We start from the raw sequence: 16545 nt of genomic DNA on the forward strand, positions 1-16545 counted from the left end.
CATTCAAATGACCAAGTCATTGATGTCAAATACCGAACTTGTCTTGATTTTGTGGAAAATCAGTATATGCTGCCACTTCAACTTTATTCACCTTTTTACAATTGATGAAATAGAGGTTGCCATCTCTAAGGCCTTTGACAATATGTTGTCCACTCAATGTCTTTATAAAATATCCATCTATGTCAAATTGAACTTTACAACCATGTGATACAAGTTTGCTCACCAAAAGAAGATTTTTCTTCATCTTTAGCATATTTAAGACTTCTTTCAATTTGATCTTCTTGATTTGATCCTTCACCATAATCTCCACCATAATGGATCCAATTCTAATAGCTTGTACTATGCCATTATTTCCCAATTATACTTTTGTTGCTAGAATTGCTTCATAAGTGTCAAATGAATATTTGTATTATGTTATATATTTAGTAGCATTTGAATCTATAATCCACTTAGATATGGTAGCCATGGAGGCTCTTTTACTTGCTATGAAAGCATAATCATCTCCACCAAAACTATCACTAGCATTGTTTGTATTTTTCCTATCTCTTCTTTTGGCCTTGTAATAGTTTTTAGTAAAATGACATATTTTTTTATAAATATAGTAATTCTTTATGTTACTTTTTGAATTATCACGTTGATGTAAAGAGCTACCTTTGTCTTGTCTTGAGAGTAGAGCCAAATCATCACTTTGAAGCTTCTTTTCTTTCTTCTTGATTACTTCATGTGCAAGTCTTGATGTGATATAATCTATAGTAAGCTCCTTCATGTTGATAGATTCTAATGCCATAATGAAGTAATTGTAGGACTCTAGAAGGCTCATGAGCAATGTCAACATAATTTCTTTATCATCAACTAGCATGTCAACAATTGCTAATTGGTTTGTAAGTGCTTTTATTTTCTTGACATAAATCAAGAGATCATCTCCTTCTTCCATCTTTACCATTAAGAACTCCTTCCTTATCCATAGAATATTAGTAAGGTTTCTACTTTCATAGATTTTATAAAGAATCTTTCATGCTTTCATCGGTCCATTGTAAGCAATTACATGTGAAAAGTTGGCATCATCAAGATTTATTGCAATCATGCCAAAAACCTTCCTTTCACATCATTTCTACTCCTTCTTCACCTTGACATTAGTATCATCATTTGGAGGTTCTTCACTTTTATCAGCAATGTTCCAAAGGTCCAATGAAGCCAACAAAAGTTCTATTTTTTTCTTCCAATGGTAGAAGTTATTACTTCTAAACTTTTCAATCACTCTCAAATCCTCACCCTCACTTGAAGCCATGTCTAAAGAAGGGGTGTATTAAAGAAAATCAAGAAAAGGAAAGATAGAACTTTTAAAATCAACAAGAAGGTGTTGCTACCTTAGAATCCTAGAATGCCTTCTTTATAAATAAACTAGTGATTTCACCATTAAATCACTCTCAACTTCACTTATAAGACTTTTCACAAGTCTTATATACTATCTTAACCTTTCTTGCAAGCTTTTCCACTCTTTTATCACCTCTAATCTCTCATAACATCTCTATTCACTGTAAGAAGATCTATTAAGAACTTAAGCATATGAAAGTTCAATGTAGTATACCAATGATGTAGATCAGCAAAGAAATACACCACTAATACTCTGAAATAATATTCTAAAATATATAACAATCTCTAAGTCCATGAATACACTTAACAACAAGTAAGAAAAAAAACTACATCAACAACTAGATGTAAAAAGCGATTTAAAAGATACCAAACCTTAACATTAGCAACAACCATAAAATCTACTCTTCATAATAATAAAGGCTTCAAAGAACTTGAAAACTCACAACTAAAAGTAAGTGGGCCCATAACCTATTGAAGAAATAGAACTTTGAAGTTACAACACATATCATCAGCAAGGTTGCACACAAAGACAATATGGAGTAAGATGTCTCTCACTTCCAATTCTCAATACTTATAGGTTGTCGTTGCTACCTTAGAAGACAACTTCCACTCTTTGACTTTTACACACGTGATCCTAGGTCCTATGATCTTTTAGCATCTAACATACCTCCAGGATATTCTATGGTCCTTGGATCCTTTAGCATCTTATTAATCAAAGGATATCCTATGCCAAACATTAATTACTCTTACATAGTCTTTGGATATTCTTTAGTTTATATTTTATACTCTTAATTTTGACTCTTGATCATTGACCTTATCTTTTATCCATAAGATGTCTTTTTCATATATCAAAAGTTAATCTTTTGACCATTAGTAACTTATTTAAAATAATACCTTTTATTACGTAACTCATTCTATTTTTACTTACTTACTTCAATACAACTATCATGAAGATAATTGAATGATTCTTTTATCATTAGCAAAGTTTGTGTAGAATAATTTGGTACATTCTTCCAAACAATAAATACCTTTTTTTACCAACTATGATTTTTATCCACAACTTGATATTTTTGACTTTTTAAAAGTTAATAATCTTGTGGTAGAAGATTTGATAAATTATTTATTAGAACTATATACCATAATGAAGGCGCAATTAAAAAGAACTCAAGAATGACAAAAAATTAATGTAGATGTCTATCATAAAGAACAACCATAATTTAACATAGATAATAAGGTATGGTTACTTCATTGTAATATCAAGACCACTTGTCTTTGTAACAAGTTGGACTACTATAGGCTTGGACCTTTTCCTATCCATGAACGAATCAATCATGTTGATTATTGATTATATCTACTGAAATCTATAAAGATCCACCTTTTATTTCACATGTCCTTTCTTGAGTTATATACAATAGTAAATATCTTCATGCCACCTCCTCCTATAAAAGTAGATAATAATCAAAAATTCAAGGTACAAGAATACTTAGATTTAAGGCAGCACCTAAATAAGTTAAAATATCTTGTTCATTGCCATACATATGATATTAATGAATGCACATTGAAGTTAATAAAGAATCTTATAAATACAACAAAGAGAGTTAAAAACTTTTGATTGATTACATCCATTAAAATCTAAATAAAGAATAGTAAATCTTTACTATAAAAAAAATAAAATAAATAGAAGATAACTCTCTACCTTTCTATCCTTCTTTGTAGCTTTTGTATATTTGTGATGCTAAAGAGATAGAGAACCAACAACCAGTAAATTCAATTCAAGAACTTTTATTTTCATTGCAATTAACTTAACCTTCAATAAAATAAAATTAAAATAAAGACCCTCAAGAATAATATGTCTTTCCTTGAATAGATGGCAAGATACAACATATTTGATATCACGACCTTAGAAGAGACTCTCAATGTTTGGTGATTTTATTAGAGATACGAACAACTCCTAGCAGTGTTCTAAGTATTTTATTTGAAGGAAGTTACGAAGGCCTCAACAATAGCTATATAATAGGGTGGTCTTCTTGCTCTGATATGGAACACTATTGATGGATAAGAGGACCTATCAACCATCTTCAAACAAAACAAAGATCAAAGTATGTGACAAATACAATTCACCACATCTTGAATTCCTTCAATATATGAAGACCTCTCCTCGTAGAACTTGTCCTTAGAAAGGAAGATAATGTTATGGATATACAAAGGTACTGTAATACCTATATTGTGAATACAATTAATAGCTCTAATGGTTGATTATAATCACTTTTGTGATTTTTAACATATTTTTATTAATTTCAATGCTAATATGATTAATTTATAGATCTAATCTATTTTTTTAGTTAATTATGATTTAATTTATAGTTTTAGGTTGTTAATTAGATAGATACTTTTAATTATTAGATTGAGTGATTATTAAAAACTCTAAAATATTAAGTTTATAAGGTCTATGATTTCCTTTTCTTGATTTGGTTTAAATCCTCTTTTAGTACTAAAATTAGAATTTTAATAGAATTTTTTTTCTAAGTATTAGAAATTATATCTGAAATTGATCTAAAAACTTAGTTTTCAACTCCAAGGCTAATGCCTAATTTGTCTATGGTTAAAAAATCTCTTATGTCTAATTGTTTTGTCTTCCTATTTAATTTTTAAGATTTTTCAAGGTTAAATTTCATACTACAATTTAAATGGATTAAAAATATTAGGTCTAATTGTTAAAATAATGATGATTTCTAGAAAGTAGAGGTGAACTAATTTTTATGGTGGAATTACCTTTCATAGTGATTTTTACCACTGTTTGGAATTGAAGAATGGAGAAAAATAAATAAATCAATCAAAAATCAAAAGTGTATTAATTCAAGGCCAAATTAAAATTAAGGATTGTGATTTGCTAAGAGTTTATACTTAAGGAAGTTCAAATTGAAGAATGGTGCTCATGAAGGCTTTGATGGCAAGAATCCTTGCTGATCTCTTAATTAGAATAATTAGAATAATTAGAATTAGAATTTTAGTTAAAATTTACAACAAGATTAGCAAATTAATTAGTTTTAATGATTTAAAACTTAGATTTGGACTTGTAAATAGTCGTTCTTAGGATTAAAATGTATTTTGGATACATTTTGTGGTTTTAGTTTTGCCAAAAAAGCATTATTTTTTGAGATATAGGCATTTCCAGCCTTGAAATTAGGTTTAGGCTTAAGATTACTATAGATCCTTGATCTTGGTTAGAAATTTTTTATCTGGATGGTGGAGATGTGTCTGCCACTTTTGGGCCTCCTCTCACCTAGTTAAGAGGGCTTGGGTGGCAGAGTTTCCTCTCTTTTTCTCCCTTTTGTAAGGTGAAGCCCTCCCATATTGCTTCTGGGCTTTTAATTGAAGGAATTTTCTCCTACTTTGTCACTGCCTCAGTATTTTTCCTCTCAATCACTCAATTTTTTATGATTTTGAGCAATATTCTATATTCATCTTTTTCTAGTCACTAACTTTCCAACAACATAAGCCACGAGTAATTTGAAGCTTGGACAGATTTTTGGCAAATTTCCAAGTAGAAGGGGTCCACTTCCCTTGGCAGCATTGGAGTGTCAACTTCATAAAACCATTACTCAGTGACTTCTATCCCAACTTCAATGTGATTCATTGGAATGAATGCAATCTAAAGTCTAGTCTTTTAAAAAAATCAATCTATGAACTTTAAAACAATCACAAATTTTTGATGAATTTCTAGGTGAGAAGGGGTCTGCTGCCTCGGCAGTTTAGAACAACTAACTTGGAAAAAACATGTCTTAATATTTACTTAGGTTTTTCTAATTAATTTATCTGGAAAAGAAGGTTTCCTAAGTTTAGTTTTAGAAAAAACCAGATTTCTTAACTTTGAATCATTAGCCAATTTTTTGTGGATTTTTAAGCAGACATGTATCTGCTGCCTAGGTAGTTCAAGTCACCTTACTTTAAAAATTCATATCTTCAACGTCAAATCTTGGATCACCACGAGCTTTGGGCAATAAGAGCACGCTTAAGTCAAATCCAACTACAAAAAAATTCAAATCCATTAGAGTTGTGGAGAATTTTTGAAAATGTTTTGAACAATAAGGATTTGATGTCTACAACTCGACATACTCAAGGTAAGTTTTTCTGCCCTAATCACCTCCTAATCACACTTTTTAGTACATGAATTGCTAGACTAAATCTTCACTCATCTTATTACCTCTAATTAATACTACTTAATTTAATATTTTGCCTTATCTTGGTAATTATTTTCTAATTTTAACTTCTAATTACCTTCTAACCTTCAATTTTTAATCTTATGTTATTTCAATCTTTACTTAACTTTCAACTTTAAATTTAACATTTTATCTTCAACTATTGATCTTTATATTATTCTATTTTTATTTAACTTTTAACTTTGATTTTATTTTTTACCTTCAACTTTTAACCTTATGGTTATTTCATTTTTATTTAATTTTTAATCTTAATTTATAACTTTTACTTTTTATCTCCTACTTTTAACTTTATTATTTATTTTATTTTTATCTTTTAATTTTTTCTTTTTTTCTTAAAAAATCTAATCAAATATTAATATTAAATTTTAATATTTGAAGCTAATTATTAAAGAATTTCCAACTTTGGATGAAGTTTTGCCATCAAAACTTCAAAACTTCATCCATGGATAACTTCTTGGATATAAGTCTAATTGGTATGATTGATACCATTTCGGAAAGCTCTAGACTAGTACTCTATTATAGTACCATTTTTTTTTTTTTTTATCAACTTATAAATTTCAGAATTTAAGCTTAATCAGATAAGTCTCGGAAGGCATTTAATTAAATGAATTTAAATTGCTAAAAAAAAATCATAAAAATATGTAATTGACTTAGTTGTGTTTTGTTGGATAAATTGTGATAATCATATCATTTTTTATTTTTTTATTTTTCTTATCTATGGTTTGCATCTCCACACTAGTTAATATTAAACTCTAATCTAAGTTACAATTTAAATAAATCGGACTTAAGTGATGGTAGAAAAAAAACCACTTACATATATGATTAGGTAAAAGTAGATAAAAGTAGATAAATATAGATTAATTTCATAATATCTTTTAAAAGAGCTTCTTAGAAGCTTCATAGATAATACTTTGATTTTATATATATTTGTAGTTGATTAGTAGGTTAGAAACTTAGTCAACAAGTTAACCATGTATTGGTAGCTTACAAAAAAATTTAATTATGTGGCGCTCATATAAAATACTTACTTTGTAAGTTAAGATACATGTCTTATAAAGTCAACATGTTTTGGAGGCCTTATAAGACATCGCCATGTAGTTCTTAGTTAAGAGTACACATGGAGGCAAGAGTAAAGCCTTTTTCATTCTTGTCAATGCCTTTCTATTCTTTAGTCTTGTTTCAAGACTTTCTAGTCTTCTTGTTTTTGGCAATAGCCATTCTAGTTCAATATTATATCATCTTTGAATGACTTTCTAGTTCCTTTCAGTGATACAAGAGTGTATTGAGGATTTTTTTTCTTTGAGATTCATGTCCTTGACACCAACATGCTTCACCAATTGTCCTTGAGGTTTGTTTATTCTTATTACAAATGAAAGATAAATTTATTTTTTTTATTTTTTTTAAAATGAATAAAAGTTTTTTTGTTATAGAAGTTAATATAATCTACAAAATGAATGCCAAGTTTCCATCAAATTTTCTTCCAAGAATTCTTGCTTCAAAAACTTGATCCATGATTTATATAATTATCAATTGAATTCCATTGCAAAGTCTTTTGCAAGAAGAAATATTTCTTAATAGTATCACCTAATTCTAAATCTTAAGACAAAGCCTTGATTTGGCCATTTTAGATGGATTAAGTAATTTGATGAATTTGACTACATAAACATTATTATTGTTGATACCATCTTTGACAACAACTTCATTAGCATTGAGATATTCTTATTTGTTTTTAGAAAATATGGCCATAATCTTCTCATCAATATCCTCTATATCATCATTTTGTGTGGATAAAATGATATTATTTCTAAAAAAGGAATTATTTGCTACATTGTCATTTACCAATTTTGAATAAATAATATCAAATAAAGATATTAATTATTGATTAACAAACATGTAATCAAGAAGCATAATTACATTAACAAGAAGAAGTTTATATTCTTTCTAATTTTATAAGTGGCAAATAGAAATATTACTTAATAATAATCAACTTCCTTAAAATAATAATGATGTCTCTGAAAGAACAATCAACTACCTTAAAATAGTAATGATGTTAGATTGGAAGTTTATTCCAAATAATAAGCAAAGTTAAGCAAATAAACTCAACATGGTCAGAATTCTTAATAATTGAATTAAAAAAAACTTTGTTACAATCTAATAAAATCTTGAATGTAAAATAGACAATTTTTCTTCTTTCAAATAGCAATGTTGCAATTCTTGATAATGAAAAATATAAAACAATCTTTTGCATCAATTGAACTTTAATTGTCAAAAACTATAGTCAAATGTCTTACCAATTTTTGTAGGTTTATTTAGAAAAAAAATGCATCTATATTCTTCCATTATGGAGGCCACAATATCATCATATGCCTATTTTTATTGAAGATTCAATTATGGAACATATTGCTCCAAATTTGCTTCTAATTGTTGAATGTCTTATGTTCTTTCTTCAGCAATAAATTGATTTCCATTAACTGTTGTATTCTAATTATTTCTTGGTGATGGAATTGGAAAAAACTAAGCAAGCATTTTGTCCAAATATTACAAAAACTTATCAAATAAGAAAAGTCCAATATCCTTAATTTGTTCTTCTATTACATTCCTAATTCCATATTCTCTTTGCAAATAGACATTGAAATCATCCAAGATACTTTCCTAAAATATTTTCCATAGATTTAATAGATTTAAAAAAATAATTTGTAGTAGCAAAATAATAAACAACGATTTTATTAGGATTTAATTAAGATTTGATTAGGATTTAGTTAAGATTTAAGACTTGATTAAAATTTAATTAAGATATTCAATTTGATTAGGATTTATTTAGGATTTATTTAGAATTTTAATTTTTAGTATTTTTTTAGAAATATTTTTATTTTAAAAAATTAAGAATTATTTATCATTTCTTTAAATATTTATATTTTTAGTATTTATTTAAGATTATTGTTATTTTGTTAGGATTTTTTATTACTTTTTTAAAATTTTAATTTTAAAATTTTAAAAAAGTAATTTTTTTGATTGATTAAAGTTTGATTAGAGTTGTTAAGGATTACTTAGAGTTTATCTAAGACTCTATTAGACTTGGTAAAATCTTATTGTTATATTTTTTATTTACCTTCCACAATTAGGTGCCCAAAGCATTCTCAAACAATAATTTATGTTATATAATAGCATTGCCAATAGTAAAGAAGGCATCACTCTTATCTCTGTAATACTTTAAAAGAGCTTCTCCATAAGATATTATTAAATTTAGTTATTTTTACTTCTACCTAATTTATCTTCTTCTTCAAATTACTAATGTTAATATTGATGCTCATGACAATATATATCTAAAATATATATATATATATATATATATATATATATAGGTAAGAACTAAAATAGCTATTATTATATACAAAGAAATTACAAATTCTTTAACAAAAACTAGAATACAAGAAAGAAATTGATATAAATAAAAAGAACCTTAGTATTACTTCTTTATATTCTAGCTACTAAAAAAGATACTTTAAAACTTCTTAAGGACTACAAAGCTAATAAACAAATTGTAAACTGTGTAAGATCTTTTTTTAGTAGCTTTTAAAGATAATAAACTTCTAAGAGAAGTTTTCATATCCATTTGGCACATTTAAAAGAATCTATGGATCTTATTTGTATTTAAAAAGCTCCTTTAGTGACATAATATTTCTTATTTATTTGATATATTTTTTCCTATTTTTAACTATTTTTATTTACAACTATTTATTTGAGTAATATAAATATATATTACAAATTATAACAAGGTTTGTGACTTTAATTTTATAAATATATATATATATATATATATATATATATTTATAATTTTTAGTTTTTGCATATATTTCAGGAATCACATAATGAAATCAAAATCATGCATAAATATTTAATTCAATTGTACATAATTTTTTTTAATTATTTTAATTCAAAACCACCACATGTTTCTTCACCTTTTTATTAAAAAATCAACTTTTCAGAATATTTAATCATCACCCCATGCTAAGTATTAAAGTTTATTTCTTACAATACATATCAAAGACCATTTTGGTTCTTTTGAACTACTTACGAATCTCTTGGTTTCACTCAGAATACCTGATCTTCTGAGTGAAACAGGTACCCAAAAGAATCACCAGTGCAGTTCTGTTATATACCTTTACTGATTGTCGTGCAATTACTACGAACCCGTGTCAGAAATCGGCAACTCAAAGTAACCTAAGCAGCTACTTTGTTTGTCTCCATGGTTGGTGATTATGACTGAGTGAATTCCACAGGCTGCAACAAAAGAAAATTATGGCATGTTAGTCAAGTTTCAAAACTACATGAATGTAAAACCCAGTTGCGATTCATTGCTTAGTTAAAACGTCTATACGGTAGCCATTTTGAATAATACGAAACCGTAATAAGAGAGCACTCACAGCTTGGAGTTCCTCCTCATGTTTGGGAATGAAGGCTGTGTCTACTTTGCCGTCTTTGAAGTCCTGAAAAATCATTGCAGTAAGAAGAAAAGTCTGTAATTGTTGGAACATTTGAATAAGTCAAAAATGATATCATTCATGATGAAAGAACGTGGAGTTTGAATGTGAATTCAACACAGAATACTATGACACTAAAATGTTGTGTAAGCTGATGCTATACGCAAAAACCTACACAAAGCTCAAACCCTGAATCACGATACTTGCACTCCTACAACACATGTGAATAAGCCGTAAACGATTGTGACGGGAAAAGAACCTGGATATCTAGAATAAGCTTGTGGTAATCAAGAGTGGTTGGAATTCCTGCGAAAATAACAGAAAGGCCTCATTAAGTCGTATCAACAACCCAGTCAAGAGCTGCAAAAAGAATCCAAATTTTCTGAAGCACCATTGTCTCAATCTTACTAGATACTATAGATGCACTGGTTTGAGTAGCTTGCAGACTTTTGGTGACACTTTCTATATATGTACACATTTTCAAAACACGAAGATTTTAAAGTCTGGAGGACCCTAGACAGGAAGAGTATTGCAGTCTTTTTACGTCAAGGCTGTGGGTCACGAGATTTTCCTGACGTATCAGTGATGATTGTATCAGTCAAAGCCCGCTTCATCCTTTCAATCGCCCTCTCCCTTGTTGGTGCCCAAACAATCAGCTGCATGCAACAGATTCAATGACATTCTCATTTCAAAGATGCCGAACATAGTCATGAGGTAGTTGGATTGAGAACACAGACTTGGTGGCTTTTGATGGAAGATGAAATACCTTTCCAAGCAAAGAATCATAACTGGGAGGAACAATGTAGTCTGTATAGATGTGGCTGTCCATTCTTACAAAAGGACCACCAGGTGGCAAGTATCCAGTAATACGGCCTGAATTTTGTGAGCCATTTGTAAATAGAAGATAGTGAAAAACATTGCTGAAAATTGGAAAACAAGAAGTAATCAGAACAAGGTAGAATGGCTCAAGAAGTTGAATCCCGAGAAGGATATTTCGACAAACATGCTGCAATATTATGCATTAGATTGAATTAAACCTGGCCCAGGACGGAAGCCTTGAAAAGCATCTTCGGCGTTGATACGGCATTCAATTGAGTGGCCGCTCAATACAATCTCATCCTTAAAAGCAACAAAGCATAGAACTCTCGTTAGCTGTAATTGGGTAAAAGCGTATAAAAAATCCAAAAAAATGTAATTATTATTAATATTATTAATGAGAGAAAATAGCATTGAATCTGAACAGTTAACAGCCCCAATGAACATTAACATCTGAAAACAAAGCAACTTATTACGTAACACACAAATCCCGTAAGTTCATGACAGCAGAAATTAATGTCGCAGCTTCAGCCAGTTTCATGCGAACTTCCCATGATTCCAAGCAGTACCTGAGTGTAGCGGAGCTTCTCCCCTAGAGCCACTCGGATCTGCTCCTCAATAAGATCAACAGCATATATCATCTCTGTAACTGGGTGCTCCACCTGAATTCGAGTATTCATCTCCATGAAGTAGAACTCACCACTCTCATCAAGCAAAAATTCAATTGTTCCAACTCATACCCAATGGAGGCAGCAGCTGCCACAGCGGCATCTCCCATTGCTTTTCGCAGGTCAGGCGTGAGAGCAGGCGAAGGAGCCTCTTCCAAAAGTTTTTGGTTTCTTCTCTGTCAGGAGATAGACACAGCTTAGTCCTACTACAGAATGCAAACTCAATGCTTTCCATGTGTAGAAAAACATGATGAACTTGTTGAAAAGAATTCATTTCATAATTCGTGCCTCACGCCCGCGAGTACATGACACAATGGCTCACTAATCCTAAGAATTAGCAGCGTTTCAATGAAGTGCAGCACGTATACGGAGATTACCTGAATACTGCAGTCACGTTCCCCAAAATGGACAATATTCCCATACTTATCTGCTAAAACCTGCCAAGCAAATTTGTATCATAATTCACATCAGAAGAGTACAATTCATATACTCGCTTCAAGTCATTACAAGTTGGCAAATAGAAAAGCAGAATCCAAGTCACAAGTTCATGCAGCTGAAATCTAGCTGGTAGTTATACCTGGAATTCTATATGCCTAGGGTTTTTGATGTATCTCTCAAGATACACGCCGTCATTGCCAAAAGCAGCCCCAGCCTCGCTCCGAGCTTGCTGTGGAGGAATAAAAAATTACGAAACTCAATCGCTGTGAGATACACTTGGGACAGTAACATCCTGTTTTATACTCTTAGGTAGTCTGGTACTGATGATAATTTGCTCCTCCGTCTCAGGTCTGGACGGATTGGACTCTTAAACAAGAAACTGCACACCAGTGATGGTGTGAGAATAGTGTGCTTTCTAAAACAAAAAAATCATTGTACGAGAATGAGTACCTGAAGAAGTTTCACAAATTCTTCTGGCTCATTCGCAAGACGCATTCCACGGCCACCGCCTCCCGCTGTAGCCTGACACACACCCAGAGAGGGTTTTAGAACTCTCACCGAATACTCCAATCTCCTTCAAATGCAGAATTGAACTTCAGAAAGAGCGCCAATTTATAGCCTTGCACAAACGTCTATGCATCCCTTAAAGCATTTTGCAGGTAGACACCTACCAGACGACATGCATGGTAGTGATCACAATATGTACCTTTATCATAACAGGAAAACCAATCTCTGCAGCCAGCCGCACCGCTTCCTCCGTTGTCTGTTAACCAACCAAACCCAAAGTTTCCAGTGAACTGCGCAGTGCGAAAATAGGAAAAGAGAAGCCAAGCCAACACGAGTTCATAAAGTGAAAAGCGTTACTATTCCTTACCTCAATCAACCCTGCACTGCCTGGAACCGTTGGTACGCCAGCCCTTTTCATCGTCTCCCTTGCAGTTGCCTTATCTCCCATTACGCGGATGCTGTCTGACTATGGATGACGTAGTGTTATTTCATCACTGCTCCGATTCCGTTTCACTTTCGCACTAACTTGTCTCATTTAATTTTCACATTGACCAAAGTTATTTTATAAAACCAAATAGAGCTAAAACCACAGCACCACCCACATTTCAGGAAGGTGAAAGATGTGAAGAATTCATCATAGCTACTTACATTTGGGCCGATGAAGTTTAAACCATGATCTTTGCAAATGTCCACGAAGGTTGCGTTCTCTGCCAAGAAGCCATATCCGGGGTGTAACATTGTACACCCATGACTAATTGCTGACGACACGATGTTGGGCACGTTGAGATACCTGCCAGATTAAAAAAAAAAAAAAAAAAAAAAAAAAACGAGACTGTTACGAATATCATTACAAGGCCATTACAAATATTCACAATAATCAGGGATTGCAAGTCGAGCAACTAAAACCAGAGCAGCTGAGAGGGATGTCGGGGATTAAAATCAGGATATGCTCCTAATTGACAACACTGCTTATACAAACACTGAGAGTACCGAGGTGTAAGGCTGTGAGAAAGGAAGAAAAGAACTTCCACTCACTAGAGCCATCCATTACTGCGCTACAGAGGTCAAAGTGTAGGCAATGAAGAACTACTAAAAGACTTTTATGACAAAAATTCCACAATAGCAATAAAAATAGGAACTCCCAAGCTTGAATTAAACAGAATTGAAAAACCAGGATAGACAGGGTTACAATAATGTCACATTCTCCCTATCACAATCACTAAAATACCACTAAATTCCATTATCGGTAGTACTGGTAGACTTCAACAAATCGATCTAAGTGGTTTTCTGCAATATTTCCGCGGTTTAACGACATCTACCCCCGAGTTATCGGATTTTATAGCCAAATCCGGCTGAGCCTCGACATTGAACTCTCACAGCCATTGCTACACAGAGAAAACAAATGCGACTACCAGGTATGCAGTGGTTACACCAATCAGAAATTTGAGGAAAAGAATACTCACGACTGACTGCTGGGAGCTTCACCGATGCATACAGCCTCGTCGGCCAATTGGACATGTAGCGCCTGTCTATCAATCGTAGAGTGCACGGCAACGCACGGAATGCCCATCTCATGTGCAGTGCGGATAACACGCACTGCGATTTCGCCCCTGTTCGCAACCAAAATCTTCTCAACTTGACAAGATGCGGACAGAGCCCCATTGTGCGCCTTCGATCCACGCCCATTCCCAGCAACCATAACACTCTTCTCCACGGCATGCTTCAATGCAAGGGACCCAGTTCGAAAGCTACCAATGCTACACCGAAGTCCCTGCTTCGGGGCACCCAGGAGCGTCGCAGACCCAGCACCACATTGTCCCCGCACCCCTTCCCCAGCAATCGCTACACCACAAGGCCGCTGCAACAAACACATCCCCATCCCCCAACAATCTCCGAAACCTTAAACCCATCTTCCTGAAACCTCTCTCTCTCTCTCTCTCTCTCTCACACATTTCTCATAGCAAATCCGCTAAAACCTCCAACACTAAACCCAACTGCCATAAAATACAGCAAATCAGAAACAGAAAGGATTCACAAGCAAATGACAGTACCGAGCAAGACGCTAGCTGCTGGAGAGCCTCCATAACCACCAGTAACAACCGTTATCAAATGCTGTCAATGCAATGGAGCTACTGTGCTCAACACAGAGTGAGCAATGAAAACACACACTCCCACTCCACTTCAGAAAAGCAAAACTTAGACTCTGATCAAGCCGCGATAACGACAAATCTCGTCCTCATCAGCTGCTCATGAAATGCAGCGAGCTTTGCCGAGCTGGTTGGACAATGCGGGGAAAACTTTATCCGCTCCCGAATTCTATCCCTTCCGACCCGGGTCGCGCTTACTTGCGGAAATCCACTCACTGCTCTTGAGAAGAAGAAGAAGAAGAAGACGGCGTGCGTTGGATTCGCTTCCACATGATCGACGTTCATGTCTGCTTTCTAATGAATTCCATCGTCATTCTCATATTGAAGATGGCAGTTGTCGTGATACCCTTGATGCTTTTTTTTATGTGCTTTATTCGGAATCGCTCTAATTTCGATTTTGCGATCACCTGCGGTAGTGAACTTCATGACGTGACTTCGATTTTCTGTCCAACTTCGTCGCTGAATCGTGTCCATTTTGAGCTTCTGGAGACGCTGACAAAGGTAGTTTTCCTACTGTTTCTTTTTTCTTTTTTTTCTTTAGTTTTTTGGGAAGTGAACGTGGTTTATCCCGTTGCTATCAAAGAAAACCGGTGGACTTACTCGACCTTAACTAATCATACTAGAGTGTTGTAGGAAGTGTTGTTTATTACCCACGTTTTATCAGATCTATTTAAGAGTTACATTTGCTTACTTGGTGGCCTTTTTTGCTCTTTCTGGGTTCTTATCCAATAGGTTTTTATTGTCAAGTCAGTGAGGATGACCCAAATAGTTTTATCCAAAAAGTGTTTTAGATGAGTTTTTTCAGATAGTTAGTTTGTATTTCGGAAATTTTTTTTTAGGTAATTTTATGTAAAAAAAATTAAAATTAAAATTAAAAAAAGTGTTTGTCATATGGGGTTGAATTATATAAACTAGATTGTGTTTTGGCTAGAATGTTACACTAAACAATGTTTGCTTAAAATCCAATAATTTTAGGGTGCAGAGTGTAGATCATGAATAATCATTTGATTGTAAGCAGTTTGTTTAAGCATGAATTGCTGATTTAAAAATATATCCATTTCTTGTCAAATAATTTTAAATTTTACAAAATATCATTTTCTTGAATAAAAGAATAAATAAATAAATAAAAGAAACGATTTTTTTCCTTCAAAATTGGCAACAATGCCATAATTGTAAAAAATAACCAAAATAAAACCAATTTCCTTTATTCAATCAGATTAATTGTTAAGGACTCAATTAGGTAGAACTATCTTCCTAAATGCATACGGCAGATAGTTCTACCTATTTTTTTAAATAGTGTACAAATGATAGAAGAAAGGGAGAAGGAGAAGGAGAGCTTGTTCTACTACAATAAAAGTTTATTGGTTAATTTTCATCTAAACTAAAGCAGAACATAATTAAATTCATATAATTAAGGTTTGGAGGTTTGATATGATTAAATTTCTATTTACAGATATTCCTAAATAAAAATTTATCATAAATTATTATTTTAAATATCCTTGATTTTTTATATTATATATATATTTATAGAGAGAGAGAGAAACATGCTTAAAAGTATAATAATATGAATCCCATAAGCTATAGTTTGTTAGAAAGCCAAAAAGTTAATTAGACACGACATCCACATTTATTTGTAAGGCAAAAAAGGAAATTATCATAGATAAACTAATTTTTTTTATTTATTTGTTTACATCTTAAATTTATTAAATAACTATTTAAAATCCTAATATTTACTTACATCTTATAGCATGTTGTTGTACAAAAAAACTAAGTAAGAGGCAATCTATAATCTAAATGAGTAATTTATTAGATAAAAAGATTCTAAAAATCCATGTTGTTAGAAAAATAACAAGGATATTTTTTGCATCATACATGCAAAATATCATGTCTTTTT

The 16545-nt window shown here is 32.0% G+C and overlaps 1 pseudogene across 1 annotated transcript; it reads right to left on the reverse strand.

The window, feature by feature from the left end:
- Positions 1-9584: 9584 nt before the first annotated feature.
- On the reverse strand, positions 9585-14715 carry LOC112285434 (biotin carboxylase 2, chloroplastic-like; annotated as a pseudogene). The gene is made up of 15 exons (XR_016504424.1): positions 14556-14715; positions 13968-14362; positions 13153-13294; positions 12872-12970; positions 12704-12760; positions 12448-12519; positions 12137-12226; positions 11937-11996; positions 11461-11735; positions 11113-11194; positions 10842-10948; positions 10644-10731; positions 10335-10378; positions 10019-10081; positions 9585-9875 (listed from the first exon to the last, which is right to left on the reverse strand). The product of XR_016504424.1 is annotated as a biotin carboxylase 2, chloroplastic-like (transcript).
- Between the last annotated feature and the right edge of the window lie 1830 nt (positions 14716-16545).

The sequence above is a fragment of the Physcomitrium patens genome, chromosome 8 (genome assembly GCF_059467195.1).
Source record: "Physcomitrium patens ecotype Gransden chromosome 8, ASM5946719v1, whole genome shotgun sequence".
NCBI classification, from domain to species: Eukaryota; Viridiplantae; Streptophyta; class Bryopsida; order Funariales; family Funariaceae; genus Physcomitrium; species Physcomitrium patens.